The sequence below is a fragment of the Carlito syrichta genome, unplaced genomic scaffold (assembly GCF_000164805.1).
Source record: "Carlito syrichta isolate Samal-C Ts95f unplaced genomic scaffold, Tarsius_syrichta-2.0.1 Scaffold126439, whole genome shotgun sequence".
Classification (NCBI taxonomy): Eukaryota; Metazoa; Chordata; class Mammalia; order Primates; family Tarsiidae; genus Carlito; species Carlito syrichta.
The window spans coordinates 3,554-21,315 of record NW_007070535.1 but is presented as its reverse complement, the minus strand read 5'-3'; positions in this window follow the sequence as shown (position 1 = coordinate 21,315).

Here is a 17,762-nt window from a genome sequence, read left to right as displayed (position 1 = left end):
TAGAGGGTTCTAGGGTCCATGTTCCCAAGCTGGAAAGACATATCCAGGCATGATTAAATATGAACTGCAGGTATCTTGGCTATTTAGGGCAATAAAAATATGTATGATCTCTATATACTGCAACCCACACAAAATAAGTCAAAGGCTTTCTGTGCTATATTATACTATATAGTAAACCATAATGAGTCTCCAAAGTACGGTGACTCAAACAAGATAACTGCACATTTTTCTCACGTAAAATTGTCCAGAATTGCTAAGTGACCCAAGTGTCTTTGCTCCGGGAACCCAAGTTCATCTGTTACATGGTTCTTAAATCTCCTATAGTGATGTCCATGTCAGCCTAATCAAAAAATGTTGCTATGATATCCTATTCTAGTACAACAAAAGGAAGAAAAGAGAAGAATTGAAGCACAGGGATTTTTCTTTCTAAGAGGGTTGATATGAAAGATACACCCATCACCTCTGATAATATCCCATAACGTGGAGCTTAGTCATATGACTGACCTAAGCTGCAAAGGAGGCTGGAAATTTAGACTCTGGTTGTATAGTCATATATCCAGCCAAAACCTGAAAGGAATGTTCTAGAAGTCCTAGAAATAAGTTCTAAATTTACCTATTTAAAAAGAAGTAAATAAGAATTGCTATTGAGGGAAATTGGCCATATCTGTCTCAGATGTGCACCTGTGCAATTCACAAAAAGGAAAATCCATCAGTGCATCCAACCTAAGCCCAATCTTGTATTATGGTAATTTGAGATATTTTCAACGTGCAGTAGAACCGAGTACTTGAGATCATAAAGAAATAGGTGGTTCTGAACTAAAAGTGAGAAGAATTTATGGGTACTATTATAAGTTAGTTTATTAATATCATATAATAAAAAAGCCAACTTTGAGAAGATTGCTGTAAGTACATCATAAAATCTAACTTTATCTCAAATGTCTATACTTACTATACTAATGCCTATATTTACTGCTTCTTAATTCAATAGCTCTGATAATGTTTTAACTACATAATAGTCAAATTGGTAACAGTACTATGAAATATAGATAAGAGATGAGCATATGTTGAAGTTGTATGCATGGGAATGGAAAGAAAACTGCATTTTTTGAAACAGAGTCATGAAAACCGTCCACTTGCACACTTTTATCCTTCCCCACATACACAAATGATCAAGATAACAAAAGTGAGAAATTTGGCTCTGAGCTTCTTAGAAGCTCACTTTTTAATTATCAGTTTTGTTGAATCAAAAAAGTTTTACAAATTGCTTTGTATAGAATCAATAACCTTCTCAATGTATTGAAATTTATATAAAAAGAGGAAATGTATACATGTAGAAATCCATTTTATGACTTTAGATCAACAGGTTCTTCATTTTTTGGTAAGGGCCTTGCCATCCTGAAATATCCTGGTTCTCCCAGGAAAATCTTGATATAAACATAATGGAACTTTATTTTTTATTTGCTGAAAAATTTATTGGGGAGAATAATGCTTCTTAGTTTACTGCAAGGTAGTTTTCATGAAGAAGAACAAGGAATAAATAGAAACTAAAGAATTGAAGGCAGTAGATATGTATTTGATTTATCTTCTTCATCTGTTGTAAAGCTAGGCTGAAGAATGGGTCCGATCATTTTCTCCAGTAGTTAATGATTTGTGGTGGAAACACTGGTGGCACTTTACTTATAATTAGTCCCAGTATGTCTGGAAGAACAGCCGTCTCCAACTTTTTTGGCATCACAGCAAATCAATACACTGAGACACCAGAGTGCAGCATAAGAAGAAGTTAAACAGTAAGGCCATCAAATAAGGAGATGGAGAAAACCCCAAATCTATCTCTTCTGGGAGTTTGACACTACAGTTTTTAAGGGTATTGGAGTGGTCCAAAATGTGGAGATCACTGCTTGGTAGAAGAGTGTAGGGCAAAGTCATGAGACGGGAGATGAAGAAGTTGTATTCTGATGCTGATCCCAGTCCTCTGTGGGGTTCTCCAAACTGGTTGCTGGAATTCAGGATCGGAAAAACATCTTTAAGTGGTCCTTAAACAAAAGCCCTGTGATTTGAATGTCGAGATACTATCTAAAGGAACAATGGGGATGCAAGTCAATTATCAAACAGCCTCTTGACCCTAATGTCAGAAATGGGGGATGCCAGTGGTCAGGATCTAGTGCTACATGACTTCTAACAACAAGGAAGTGGACCAAAGTGCAGCCATAATTATAACTATATTTCTCTCCAGAACCTGGCATGCAATTCTTGTCAACCCAAGGGGAGTTTCACCAATACATTGAAAATCGAATCTATATATTAATATTTGCTGTATATATATCTTACTACAGTCTAGACAGGGTTCATGGATAGAATTGTCAGTCAAAACTCACTTAAAAGCAACCTAGAGAAACCTAGAGGCTGAAACAATAATTTTCTTCCCATACTTTCCTAAACTCAGAGAAGGTCATTACAAACACTCCTAAGAGAACAAATAGCAGGGAGCTGGAAGTTTTTGCAAGTAGTCCTCTATAATGGAATAAGCATGCGTTCTGAAGGCAATAGACCTGAACTCAAGCCTCACTTAATTCAACTCTTACATTTTGTGACCTTGAACAACAAAAGTATTTTCTATTCTTTTAACTAAAGACATGATGTATTCACCTTTTTTTTTTTCAGTTTTAACCTAATTTGTTTCTCTATTCCAGGATACTACTCATAATGCCATATTACATTTGATCTTTGTGTTCCTTAGTTTCCTCTAGTCTGTGGCAGTTTCTCAGACTTTGCAAGTTCCTGATGGCCTTGAGAGTTTTGAGAGGTCCTGGTAAGGTATTTTGTAGAAGGTTCCTGAAAAAGGTCTAGTTTATTTTTATTTTTAATTTTCATATTTAGGCTGGAGTTATGGGTTTGGAACAAGATCATGACAGGTGTAAAATATCACTCTCATTACATGACATCAAGGGTACATGCTATAAATATGATGTCACTGTTGATGTTGACTTTTATAAGCTGGTGGAGGTAGTATTTGTCAGGTTTCTCCACTGTTTTCTTTAAAAAAAAACTCTTTTCATACTGTACTCTTTGAAAGAAAGTCACTATGCTCAAATAACACAATATATTGGGAATTAGATCTACTTCTTCGTGGAGAGTGCATCTATGTCCATGATTTTGAATTGCTTTGCACAGGAGATTTGTCTATTCTTTTTCATTTAATTATTCAATCATGTATTTCTATAAGTATGAACTCATGAATATTTATTTTATACTTTGGTTAAACTAACATACTTTGTGCACTTACTGGGAGCTCTTGAATACTTTCATCTGGCTTCCATATCTCCTTGATAAACCCCCATTGATGTCTGTGTCTCTCTCTGTCTTTCTCTCTCTGTTCATGTGCATGTGTGTATCTAAGCACTTACTTTCCAGCACAGTTGGGTGCTCCAGGTTCATCTTTGTATTCCTTCTCTGCCCTAAAATCAGCCTTTCCTTCAAGAAGCCCAGACTTCTTTCACTGGAGAAAGACACTGGAAACTAAGATCTGGATGTTAGACATGCTCGTTGCTGTTAATTCTATGTTGTGTTTGCTTTCTGGCCCTCTCAGCTAACAGAGAAAAGAAATGCATAAGAAAAAAATGTATTTAAAAATAGTATTAGGAATTTGAGATACATTTGGTTTTCTTACAGGTTGATGTAGGATAAAGGAAAACCAAGGCTAATAATGATTTTTAAAATAGACATGGAATTTTATTCCTGTCTCTGCAACATATTGTATGTTGTTCCCAAGAGAATAATTTAACCTCGCTGTCTCAGGGTCTCAGAACTTTTTTTTTTAATCTATACAGGAGGTTTGATATAGCCATTTCTATCTTCCTCACAAGCATATGAAAAGCTTAAAATAAGTTACATGTGAAATAACTTCAAATAAGTATATTTATATTTTTAAGAAAATGCAAAGTCTAGGGTCAAGCTATTTTTTCATAAGCTCCAATTAGGATGGGCTCAATCATTCAGAAAAATAAATTTTAAAAAATTTTACTCTTAAAATGTGGGGCACAATTCAGGGTTAGGTATACAAATATTCATTATGCGGGTACCTTTGTTGATGAGGTATGCCCCTCCCTTCCCTGGCTGTTTCCTTCAACTGCCAATTCCCCCTTCCCTGTTTCCCTAGCAGTTTGTTTTTTTCCCATTCTGTTGGCTGTGTCTTTACTCTCTTGATGGTTTCTTTTGCTGTGCAAAAACTTTTTGGCTTGACAACGTCCCATCTGTCAATTTTAGCTTTTGTTGCGTTTGTTTTTAAGGACTTGTCCGTGAATTTATTGCTAAGGTTGATATTCAGGAGGGATATTCAAGAGAAATTTTCTACTAAGATTCTTATAGTTTGAGGTTTCATGTTTAAGTCCTAGATCCATTTTGAGTTACTTTTTGTATATGGTGATAGGTCCAGGTTCATTCTTCTGCATGTGATTAGTCAATTTTCCCAGCACCATTTCCTAAATTGGTTTCCCCAATTTTGTTTTCATTGGCTTTGTCAAAGATGAGTCAGTTAAAGGTCTGTAGTTTTATTTCCAGATTATCTGTCCAGTATCATTGGTCTATGTGTCTGTTTTTGCACCTGTACCATGTTGTCTTCGTTATTGTAGCCTTGTAGTAAAGTTTGAGGTCTGGTCATGTGATGCTTCCCACTTTGTTCTTTTCGCTGAGGATTAATGCAGGAATTTCTGGCCCACAGAAATTATTTAAAAGACAATAAATTATGATGTTTTAAGCTGCTAAATTTGTGGTATTTTGCTATTTATGTGCAATGGAACATCAACACAAGACACACACATATATACTATATGATATAAAATAAAACATGTGTGTTTGCGTATACACACACACACATATATATAATATATATGTATGCAATAAAACATTATTTTTTAATCAATATTTTTTATTTTGATATTATGGGGTACAGTTTAGGGTTAAGTATACAAATATGCTACGTTCAGGCACCCTTGTTGATAAGGGGTATCTCTCCGTTCCCAGACAGATATTGACTACCTTTAATCCATCTCCCTTTTCCTCCTCCCCCATAGTTTCCCATCACTGTCAGTCTTTTTTTTTTTATAGTATTACGGTGAATGTTCAAGGTCCACTATATGAGTGAGAACATGTGATACTCAGATCTTTGTTTCTGTGAGAGATCACCCAGTATTATAGACTCTAGTTCCATCCAGGTGCTACGAAATTCATGATTTTGTTCTTTTTTATGGCTGCATAGTATTCCATCATGTATATGGACCACATTTTTTAAATCCATTTCTCTTTTGATGGACAGCATGGTTGGTTCCAGGTTCTTGCTATTGTGAATAATGCTGCGATAAACATTTGTGTGCGGGTATCTTTTTGATAGAGTGATTTGAGTTCTTCAGGGTATATTCCCAGTAGGGGGATTGAGGGGTCATATAGGAGATTGATATTTAGAGCTTTTAGGAATCACCACACTGCTTTCAACAGAGGTTGTACTAGTTTATACTCCACCAACAGGGTAGAAGTGTTCCCTTTTCACCAAACCCACTCCAGCAACTGGTTTTTTTGAGTTATTGACAATTGCCATTCTCACAGGAGTTAGGTGGTATCTCAGTGTGGTTTTGATATGCATCTTCCTGATAATTAGTGAGGTTGAACATTTCTTCATGTGTCTGTTGGCCACTCAGATGTCTTCCTTTGAGAAGTGTCTGTTCATATCTTTTGCTCATTTTATAAATGGGTTGTTTGTTTTTTTTTCTTTTCAGCACATTTGAGTTCCTTGTAGATCCAAGATGTTGTTAAGCCTTTGTCAGACTTGGAGTTGGCAAATACTTTTTCCCAGTCTGTAGGCTGTCTCCTTGCTCTCTTGATGGTTTCTTTGGCTTTGCAGAAGCTTGTCAGTTTAATGAGGTCCCACTTGTCTATCTTATCTCTTATGACCTGTGGGTTTCAGGTTTTGTCAGAAATTGGATGCCAGTTCCAATTTCCATGAGTTTATGTCCTTCATTTTCTAAGGTTCTTATGGGTTGAGGTTTTACATTTAGGTGTCTGATCCACTTAGAGTTAATTTTTGTGTATGGGGATAGATAGGGGTCCTGTTTCAATCTTCTGCATGTGGTCAGCCAGTTTTCCCAGCACCACTTACTGAATAGGTTCTCCTCTCCCCAGTGGTAGGTGGTGGAGGCTTTGTTGAAGATGAGTTGATTGAGAAATTGAGGTTTTGCTTCTGTAATCTCAATTCTATTTCATTGATCTATATGCCTGTTGCTATACCAGTACCAAGCTGTTTTGATGATTGTAGCTTTATAGTAAAGTTTGAAGTCTGGTAATGTGATACTGCATGCTTTGTTTTTTTTTGCTGAGGATTGTTCTGGCTATTCTTGGTCGTTTGTGTTTCCATATGAATTCCTGTGTTGTTTTTTCTAGGTCTGAGAAGAATGTAGCTGGTAATTTGATGGGTACTGCATTGAATCTATAGATTGCCTTAGGTAAGATGGACATCTTCACAATGTTGATTCTTCCAACCCATGAGCATGGGATACTTTTCTACTTGTTTGTGTCATCTTTGATTTCTTTGAGCAGAGTTTTGTAGTTTTCATTGTAAAGGTCATTCACGTCTCTGGTTAGGAAGATGCCATGGTATTTCATTTTTTTTTTGTGGCTATTGTGAATGGAATTGTGTTTTTTATTTGAGTTTCTGTTTGTTTATTATTGGTGTAAAGAAATGCAATTGCCTTTTGCACATTTATTTTATATCCTGAGATTTTGCCAAAGACCTTTATCAGTGTAAGGAGGTTTTTGACAGATTCTCTTGGATTTTCAAGGTACACAATCATGTCATCTGCAAAGAGAAATAACTTGACTTCCTCTTTTCCTATTGGGATACCCCTGATTGCCTTCTCTTCTCTGATTGCACTAGCCAGGACTTCCAATACTATGTTGAACAGGAGGGGTGAAAATGGGCATCCATGTCTGATTCCAGTGTTCAGGGAAAATGGTTCCAATTTTTGTCCATTTAGGAGTATGTTGGCTGTGGTTTTCTCATATTTGGCTTTTACTATTTTGAGTTATGTTTCCCGTATGCCTAGACGTTCGAGGATTTTTATCAAGAAGGGGTGCTGGATTTTATCAAAAGCTTTTTCTGCATCTAATGATATAATCATGTGGTTTTTGTTTTGACATCTGTTGATGTATCTAATTACATTTATGGTTTTACGAATGTTGAACCAGCCTTGCATCCCAGGGATGAAGCCTACTTGGTCCTGATGGATGATTTTTGAGATGTGTTGTTGAATCCGGTTTGCTAGGATCTTGTTGAGAATTTTAGCATCTATGTTCATCAAAGATATTGGCCTGTAGTTCTCTTTCTTTGTTAGGCCTTTACCTGGCTTGTGTATCAATGTGATGTTAGTTTCGTAAAATGATTTGGGGAGAGTTCCATCTTTCTCAATCACCTGGAATACCTTCAGTAGGATTGGTATCGGCTCCTCCTTAAATGTCTTGTAGAATTCTGCTGGGAAGCCATCTGGTTCAAGGCCTTTTTTTTTTGTAGATAGTTTTCTTATTATGTAGTCAATTTCCTTGATTGTTATTGGTCTATTTAGGGTCTCAATTTCTTCTTGTTTCAACCTAGGCAGGTTGTGTGATGTCCTCCATTTCCTTAAGGTTTTCAAATTTGTTTCCATACAACTGTACATTGTAGTCTCTAATGATCTTTTGTATTTCTTCAGGGTCAGATGTGACTTCATCTTTTGTGTTTCTGATTATGTTTATTTTGACTTTTTCTCTCTTTTCCTTGGTCAGTCTAGCTAGGGGACCATCGATCTTGTTTATTCTTTTGAAGAACCAGCTTTTTGTTTCATTGATTTTTTTGTATTATCTTTTTGTCTTCTATGTCCTGGATTTGGGCTTTTATTTTGGTGATCTGGATTCTTCTGCTGAAATTAGAGTTTTGGTGGTCTTGCTTTTCCAACTTTCTTTGGTGGTTTATTAGGCTATTAATTTGTGATCCTTCCATTTTCTTCATGTGCATTTGTAGGGATATAAATTCTCCTCTTACTACAGCTTTCATGGTGTCTCAAAGATTTTGGTAAGATGTTTCTTCATTTTCATTTGTTTCCAGCTATTTTAAAATCTCTGTTTTGATTTCATTTTTGACCCAGGAGTTGTTTAGTATCATGCTGTTTAGTGTCCCTGTCTTTGTGGGTTTTGGGGGGACCTTGTTGTTGTTAATGTTTATTTTGATTCCACTGTCATCCGATAAGTTACATGGTAAAATTTCAGTCCTTTTAAATTTGCTTATTTTTGATTTATGGCCAAGTATGTGGTCGATCTTAGAGTATGTTCCATGTGGTAATGAATAGAATGTATATTCTACGGTCTTTGGATGAAGTGTTCTGTAGGTATCAATTAAGTCCTTTTGGTCAAGATTCACATTGAGATTTCAGATCTCGTTGCTGATCTTTTGTCTTGATGATCTGTCTAGGGTTGTGAGTGGGGTATTGAAGTCCCCAGCTATGATGGTGTTGGAGGCGATATCCTTTTTTTAGTTTACCCAGAAGCTGCTTTATGAAAGTTGGTGCTCCTATGTTGGGTGCATATATGTTTAGGATGGTTATTTCTTGTTGATGGATTGAACTTTTTATCATTATTTAGTGGCCTTCTGTATCTTTTTTGATTTTTGATAGCTTAAAGGGTATTTTGTCTGAGATTAAGATTGTGACTCCTCCTTTCTTTTGTGTTTTGTTAGTCTGAAAATTTGTATCCCATTCTCTTACTTTGAGTCTGTGAGTGTCCTTTCTAGTGAGGTGAGTCTCTTGAAGGCAATAAATTGTTGCCTGGTGATATTTTATCCCTTTTGCTATCCTATGTCTTTTCAGTGGTACATTTAGTCCATTCACATTCAAGTTAATTATTGAAATGTGAGAGTTGATCCCTATCATAATGTTCTTTCAGAGTTGTTGTTCTTTCTGTTTGTGTGTTGTCTTTCTTTTGGTTCTGCAGTTGATTCATATGTGTTTTTAATCTTTTGCCTGTACTCTTGTGAAGAACATTGTTGTTCTTTTTTCGTTTTCTTCTGTGTTCAGCGCTTTCTTCCGTTTTCTTGTAGAGGTGGTCTGGTGGCAGCTTAGGTTCTTGTGAATTGGATATCTGGGAAAGATTTCAATTCTCTCTCACTGATGAAGCTTAGCTTGGCTGGGTAGGTTATTCTTGGTTGAAATTGTTTATCTTTTAGAACTTTGAAGATAGGGCTCCAAACTCTCCTAGCTTGGAGGGTTTCTGTAGATAAATCTGCTGCTATTCTAATTGGTCTTCCCTGGTACGTAGTCTGACCTTTTTCTCTTGCTGCATTTAGGATTTTTTATTTTATACCTACTTTGTTTAGGTGAATTATTATGTGTCTGGGAGTTGGTCTTCTCATTTGTTGTCTTGCAGGGGTTCTCTGAATCTCTTGTGTTTGAATTTTTGCATCACTGATGAGATGAGGGAAGTTTTCTTGAATGATTTCAGGAAATGCTTGTTCCAGTGTGGCCTCTGTTTCTCTCTCTGCCTCAGGAAGGCCAATTACTTTTAGGTTTGGTCTTTTGAAGTAATCATTCATTTCTTGAAGGTTTTGTTCAGTCTTTTTGAACTTCTTTTCCATGTTTTTGACAGTTTGGGTTAGTTCTGTGTTTTGGTCTTCGAGCTCTGAGATTCTTTCTTCTGCTTTCCATGCTTATTAGTTTGTTATTTATTTCCATCACAGTATTCTTTACTGCTGTTATTTCTGACATCAGCTTGTTCCTATTTTCCTCTTGTCTGTCTTCGATTTTTTAAATTCTCTCTATTAATGTCTTTTTTTTTTGAGTTGAAGTCTCACTGTCACCCAGACTGGAGTGCGGTGGCTGCTCCCGGCCACCGCAGCCTCAATCTGCTGGGCTCCGGCGATCCTTCCGCCTCAGCCTTCCAAGTAGCTGGAACTACAGGCATGCACTACCACGGCCGGCTAATTTTTTTTTTTTTATTTATTGTAGAAATGACGTCTTGCCTGTCCAGGCGGGTCTCAAACCTGTGGACTCAGGCAATCCACTCACCTAAGTCTCCCAAAGGCATGGGATTACATGCTGAGTCACTGAACCCCGCTCTATTAATGTCTTGATGTCTGGGTTTATTTCATGTGACCAGTCATTCTGGGGACTTTTCATTGTTTGTGTTCTGAAGTCTGTTTTATCAGTGTCTGACCTCCCAGAGGTCTGAGACCTATATTCTTCCTTTTGGTTTTCTTCCTTTGTGCGTTTGTTGTTGTTATTGTTGTTTTTTCCACCCTTCCCTACTTTTTCCTTCCCTCCACGTCACTGTCTTCTTTAATTCTGTTATTCAGGGGTAGAGGGATTGCTTTTACTTCTGTTGTTCAATCTCCTATTCTTCTTTATGTATGCCCTCTTATTTTGTTCAATTCTGGGGTTGCACTGTAGGTTGGAGGTGGTCCTTTTTGCAGTTTTGAGATTTACTTAAGGGGGGAGCTGTGATTCAAAATCTATCTGCAGGTCCTGGTATCTGCTGACAGGTGCATGAATAATCTGAAACCCACTTCCCACTGCCTTGGAATCTCCCCTTGCAGTGGGGTTGTAGGTTTACTCCCTGAAATAAAATGCAGTTAACAGAGGGAAGAGAATGGAGCAGGCAGTGGGGGCAATCGGCGGGTGGAGAGAGAGAGGAGTAAGGGCGAAAAACAGACAAATGTACGGACAAATGGAGAGACAAAAATTGAAACATATAATAACAATAGACCATAGCTACAAACTAACCAACGCCCATACAAAAAAACCTAAAACATACAATGTTACTAACATGCAAGTTTACCAACCTCCTTACTGGTGTGCTACTCCTCTATACAAAGATATGGGCTGAGTGGCTCAGCTTGTAATCCCATGCCCTTGGGAAGCTGAGGTGAGTGGATTGCCTGAGCCCATGGGTTCGAGACCTGCCTGGGCAGGCAAGACCTCATCTCTACAATAAATCAAAAAATTAGCTGGGAATTGTAGCACGCACCTGTAATTCCGGCTACTAGGAAGGCTGAGGTGGAAGGATCACCAGAGTCCAGCCTGTCGAGGCTGTGGTGGCCAGGAGCTGCCACTGCATTCCAGTCTGGGTGACAGAGTGAGACTCCAACTCAAAAAAAAAAAAGGATATGGTTTACAGAGAGAAGAAAAGAAGGGAAAAGGAGGAAAAAAAGGGGGGGGGGGAACAAAACAGAAGGAATAGAATCAAGTCAGTACACTAACAGAACCAGTTGCACACTCTGAGACTTTTCGTTTAAGTCCAATGTCCTTTCAGCTCTGATTTCTAGCTGTCTTTTCAGGCTGGTAAATTTGTTCACAGTTAGGATCAGTTGCCCCTGGCTTGTTGTGCAGGGCAGTTCAGATCATCACTCAGTTCACGACTGCCCCGTTTACCACTCAGATCTGGCCTGTGTCTGTCAGGCTTCCCTTTTCCCCTTTTGGTGTTGGTACCTTGAATCGCCAGTAGGTGGTGTTATGTCTCACTCCAGATGGTCTTCATCTCAGCTGCTCGCCCACCCCTAAGGGGAGGGAGATGTTGCCTCCAGGCAGCCGGGAGAAGATCCATGACCTGGCAGGACCTCTCAGTGGTGGCAGACCTCAGCAGGTCTTGCTCGCAGGGGCTTCAAGGTCTGAAGTCATGGATCACCTCAGGCATGGGTGCCTGTGTGATGTGCAATGGCTGCCTCGGAGGAGGCGGCGGCGGCTACGGTTCACCCCAGGCACTGGCAGTGCGAAATGGAATGGCTGCCGGCTATGGTGGCCGTGGCGGCAGTGGCAGCCACAGTAGCTGCCCAGACCACAGTGATGCCTCAGCGGAGTCTACAGCTGAGCTCTGTGTGAAGAGCAGGCTGCCAACGATGGGACCTGCAGCCTCCGGGGAGAGTCTCTGCGTTCTCCTCAGTGGAGAGTCTCACAGACCAAGCTGCTCCTTCACCATCTTGCCGGAAGTCAACAAAACATTATTTTAAAAAATTATTCTTAGTTAACTAGGGAATAATGTCCCATGCAAGCAACCAATGACAGAGAGATGAGATTAGAAATCAGTGAATAATAAAAAAGGTTTAACAGGTCAGCAATAATTTAAACAGGGAGTCCAGACAACACTTGAATGTGCTTGTGTTTGTGTAATGTGATATATTACTGGTGAAAAAAAATATGAGTACATTCTATTTTTGTGTTTATAGGGCTTTCATTCTTTGCTGATGTTTAGGTTACATTGTGCACTTCTTTATTTTCCTAAATACAGATCAAATTTTGCAATGGCTTTAATTATATAAGCAATAATTAGTAATAATACATTTACTTATAGTTTTGTGGGGAGATAGAGAAGTGTAATTACATCAAATGGCCAGATTTTGCATTAAAATAATGTTAAGCACTGTCTTACTTTACTAGGGTTGCTGCAAAAAAGTACAGCAAAAATTAAGCGGCTTACACACTAAATTGTATTGTCTCACAGTTCTGGAGGTGAGAAGTCTGAGATTAAAGTTTTGGAAAAGTTAATTTCTACTGAGGGCTGTAAGGGAGAATCTATTTCATGCCTTTTTCCTAGCTTCTAATGGGTTGTTGGCAATCTTGGATGTTCCTTGGTTTGTAAAAGCGTCACCCTAATCTCTACCTTGTTCATGGGGCACTCCGCCTGTGTGAATCATTACATCATCTTCTCTCTGAGTGTGTCAAAATTTCTTCAGTTTAGGCCTGAACATTAATCACATTAAGACAAGGGAGGGATAGGTAGTCACTACACATAATACAAAGGGACCTGGTCCTGTACGGGGGGGTGAGGACCAGTTAGAGGCCCAAACTTCACTTGCTTGCAGTTGATTTGTGTAGTTAATCCTTATTTGTACCTCAATATCTTTAAAATAAAACAAAATTTAATTTTTAAAAAGTCCCCTTTTATCAGAAAATTGATCATAGTGGATTAGGGCCCACTTCAATGACTTCATAATAACTTAATTTTTCCTATAAATACCCAATTTCCACAGAAGCTCACATTCTGAGGTCTAAGGAGTTAAGATTGCAGCGTATCTTTCTCAGAGGATGCAGTTCAACCAATCACAGACATCTTTATTCTTCCCAAAATTTCTCTGCTGTCAACAGCACCATTTTTACTATTGCTTTTCTTCCTAGCCTTTTTGATCATACCTGTGCTCCTCATCAATAGTGATAAATAGTTCTCTGGATAAGTCGATAAAGACTGGCTGACAGACAGAAATTTGGAAACAGAGGAATCCTAAGATTTGCCTATTACATCCATGTTAGGACATTTTTCACCATTGGGAGCTCTGTGAAATTCAAGAAAAAGTATAAATGCTAAAATAGTAATTGCGATAGTAGTTTTGTGTGACAACTTGGCTGGGTCAAGATATTTGGCTAGTCATTATTCTAGGTGTTTCTGAATGAAATCAATATTTTAATCAGTAGATGAAGTAAAGCAGATTGCTCTCCATAATGTGGGTGGTCCTCATTCAGTCACTTGAGAGTCTGCATAGACCAAAAAGCAGAACCTTCCCTAGTCAGAGAAAAGTCTCTGGTCTAAAGTCTTGATTTTTAGAACTTTTAGGAATCACCAACTGTTTTCCACAGAGGCTGTACCAGTTTACGCTTCCACCAACAGTGTAGAAGTGTTCCCTTTTTGCCACATCATCTCCAGCATCTGTTATTTTTTAAGTTATTGATGATGGCCATTCTGATTGGAGTCAGGAGGTATGTCAGTATAGTTTTAATTTGCATTTCTTTGATGACTAGTGAGGCTGAGCATTTTTTCATGTATCTGTTGGCTGCTCATATGTCTTCTTTTGAGAACTGTCTATTCATAACTTTTACCTACTTTGTAATGGGGCTGTTTGTTTTTTTTCTTTTCATCACATTTGAGTTCCTTGTAGATCCTAGATGTTAGGCCTTTGTCAGACATAGAGTTGGCAAATATTTTTTCCCAGTCTGTGGGCTATCTCCCTACCCTCTTGATGGCTTCTTTGACTTTGCAGACACTTGTTCATATGACCCCACAATCCACCTACTGGGAATATACCCAGAAGAACTCAAATCACTCTATAAAAAAAATACCTGCACATATATGTTTATCGCAGCATTGTTCACAATAGCAAGAACATGGAACCAACCATGCTGCCCATCAAAAGAGGGCTGGATAAAAAAAATATGGTACATGTACACAATGGAATATTAAAAAGCCATAAGGAAGAACAAAATCATGAACTGTGATAGACCTAGATAGACTTAGAATCTATAATACTGAGTGATCTCTCATAAAAACAAAGAACTGAGTATCACATGTTCTCACTCATAAGTGGATCTTGAACAACTATCAATACTATAAGAAAAAGATTGACAGTAGTGGGAAACTATGGGAGGTGGGGGTCGGGGAGGTGGGACTGGCAGTAGTGGGAATCTGCCTGGGGAAGGGGAGGTACACCTCATCAACAAGGGTACCTGCACAATGAATATTTGTATACCTAACCCTGAATTGTACCCTACAATTTTAAAATAAAAAATACTTTTAAAAATAAACAAAGTTTTTTGAACTGGAACATTGATGCTTTCTTTTTCTACACAACTTCCTTTCTCAGACCAGAACAGGGATTCGGTGTGGAAAATTTGGGCTTGCTAACCTCCATAACCACGTGAGCAAATTTTTGTACTCATATACTATTGATTGTGTTTTTTGGATAATGTTGATTAATATAGTAATATACATTTATGGATATTTGCACAATTTAGACATTAACTTTTACCTTTACCTGTGTTCTTTGTGTTTAATTGTTTTTTAATCTCTCAGAACCACAATTTTTCTAGTCTTTATTTCAAACTAAATCTTAATCCTACATTGTTGTGATTTTAGCAATTGCCTCTCGAATATCTATAGGATATTACATTACTATTTTCTTACAGGTCTGATATAACTAGACTCCCAAATTTGATGCGTCTAACCATAACTTCTGAGAAGTTGTTAGGGTTTCAATTAATTGGTTAAATGTCTAGACTCCTAGCTATTTTGAAAAATAATTAAGTTGGAAAATGCCTAAATTGCAGTTATCTCCTCAGATGGGATTGTTACCTGATGTTTCACTTCCTGATAAATTGCTTTTTTTTTTTTTATCAAAAGAAATTCTGGAATTCTCTGGAGAGTAGAGTGTTACTTTAATCAATAAGTGGCAGAGATTTCAGTAAAATTAACTCAACTTCTAGATATTTGGGTTTTGCCACAGGAAAATCTCAAAACAAAAGTTGATTTTAGCCCTAACCCAGTTATAAGTTCTTTTGCAATTACAAAAAAAAAAAATTCAGATTATGTGCTGGCCTTCTGGGGATACCTTTGTCTCGTTAAGATGCTTCTTCAGACAAGGTGGAGAGTTGTCTACAATACCTCTGCTGAACAAATCCATGTGATGAATGATCCTCTTAAAAAGATGATAAATGAAACAATTCCATCTGTGTTAATGAACAGAACTTTGAAATATGAAAAGCTGTAACCTTGGAAACTGAAACATCTTCACTGCTATTTGTAGAAGATAATTAAGAAAATAACATTCTGATAATGTATTGAGTTAAAATTTGCCCATATGGCAAGAATTTGCTATGTCAGTCTGCATAAACCCTGTCTAGAAATTATATGTTAATAAAAATATATCTTAAGAAAAATTTATAAATGCTTTTTACATCACTAACTTATTTTTTTTAAACAACTACCTCAGGAAGTAAAGATTTTTCTTTTCCCTTTTTATCTTGTATGCAATGCTCAAGCAAAGACCCCTAGCTACCACCCCCAATCTACGCACACATACACACATGCATAAATGCATTTATTTTGTTTCAGTCATCTTTATTTAGCTATATTAGCTGTGGTCTCATTTGCTTTTCCTGCACAGGTTCCTGATTTTCCAACTGACCCACAGTTCCAAAGCTTAGTTCAGGAAATTGCATTCTCTAGCTTTTAGATGATTTTAATGGGGACACATTCAAGCAAGGAGAAATTCCTTCTCCATCTCAAAACTGCCTTTAAAAATACATTAAATTAACCATGATTATAAAGAATAAGATTCACTTTTTTGTCAACTGACTAAAAAACCTAGCGATCATTTAGAAGCCTTCCTTAGGCAGGTTATTCAACCGTGGGTTGCATTTTCATTCTTGATTGTACCTGTAGCTTGTTTCTGTGAGGCGATGCCTTTGAAAGTCCCTATTCTTTCTAGATAACAAAACAGATTTGTGAAGGTTTAGTCATTTGCCCAAGGGTGCAAAATTAAACACAGCAAAAAACCAAAAATTTCCCAGCCACATTTGTCTTAAATCTCATAATCCCATTTCCCTTTCTCTTTCAGAAAGAAAGACTGAGGTGGTTGTTTTTCTCTATGAGACAATAATCAGTATCGTTCTACAAGTGGGGCTGCTTTTAGGTCTGCACATTCAAGATACTATCATGTTGACTTTTTTTATTAATTGTGCTTAGCTCATCTTGACTTCCTTCCTCCCTTACTTCTCTTTTTCTTCTTTCTTCTTTACTACATTCCACTTGTCTTGTTTTCTTTCCTTTCCTTTTCTCCTTCCCTTCTTCCCTTCCTTCTCCTTGCTTCTTTCCTTCCTTTCTTTAATCAACTGAAGGATGAGGAAGTTTACTCTCCCTCTCACTTATTCTTAACCTCTTCTCTGTTCCTTTCGCTCTGTGTCTTTTTACAAAATTTGAAGCCAACTAAAATTAGAGTTTTAGAGTTCTGATACTGGTGACCAAAGAATCTGATACCTGTCTCTATGCCCAAGGTTTCTGATTTCCTTTGGTCTGATGCAGGACTGTGTACTGGTATATTAACATATGTTCCTCTGGTGATTCTAATGTGTAGTGGCAATGGTTAAAAATTAAATTTCAGAGAAAAATCACTCTCTTATACCCTATCCTCACTCTGGGCATGTTTTACACAGATGAAATGTGAATAAAATATGAATGGACAAATACAGACATAGAAAATGAGACGTCATCCAATAAATATTAACTGATCTGGGTGCACATTTAATTTCATAAATAGTAAGGTCAGGTAAAAGTTACAATGTTTAAACAGCGAACAAATACAATTCATACAGTTTGGCAAGCCTGACATTTTGGTCCAGCTTATTTCACCAGAGGAGGAATTCTAGTATACATAGACCCTAAGAAAATCAGCAAAAATAATTGGATTTATCATCCTGGAGTAATCTATTTTTTCTCTTCTACTGTTTTCACAGAGATATTGTGAAAACTTCTTGGATTACTCTTTATTTCCAATAAAATCTGTAAAGATTTTTAAGCCTTTTAGAGCAAATTCCATTTTAACTTGTTTTTTATTATTAGTTCTTTGTTACAGAAACTAGTTTACAACTTATATGTGAAATATGATGTTTATGGTATTTGTTAACTTAATATTTTATCATCTATAATCATAATTTTTACAAAAATATCATAAATTAAGAAAGACAAATTACTTGAAAAAACTTACTTGGTCAATGAACAGAAAATATATGGAATGTTCTTCACCATATAATTGAAAGTTTAAATGATTTTTTTTTTTTTTTTGAGTCGAAGTCTCACTCTGTCGCCCAGACTGGAGTGCAGTGGCTGCTCCTGGCCACCACAGCTTTCGACCTGCTGGGCTCCAGCGATCCTTCCGCCTCAGCCTTTCCAGTAGCCGGAATTACAGGCATGCACTACCACACCCGGCTGATTAT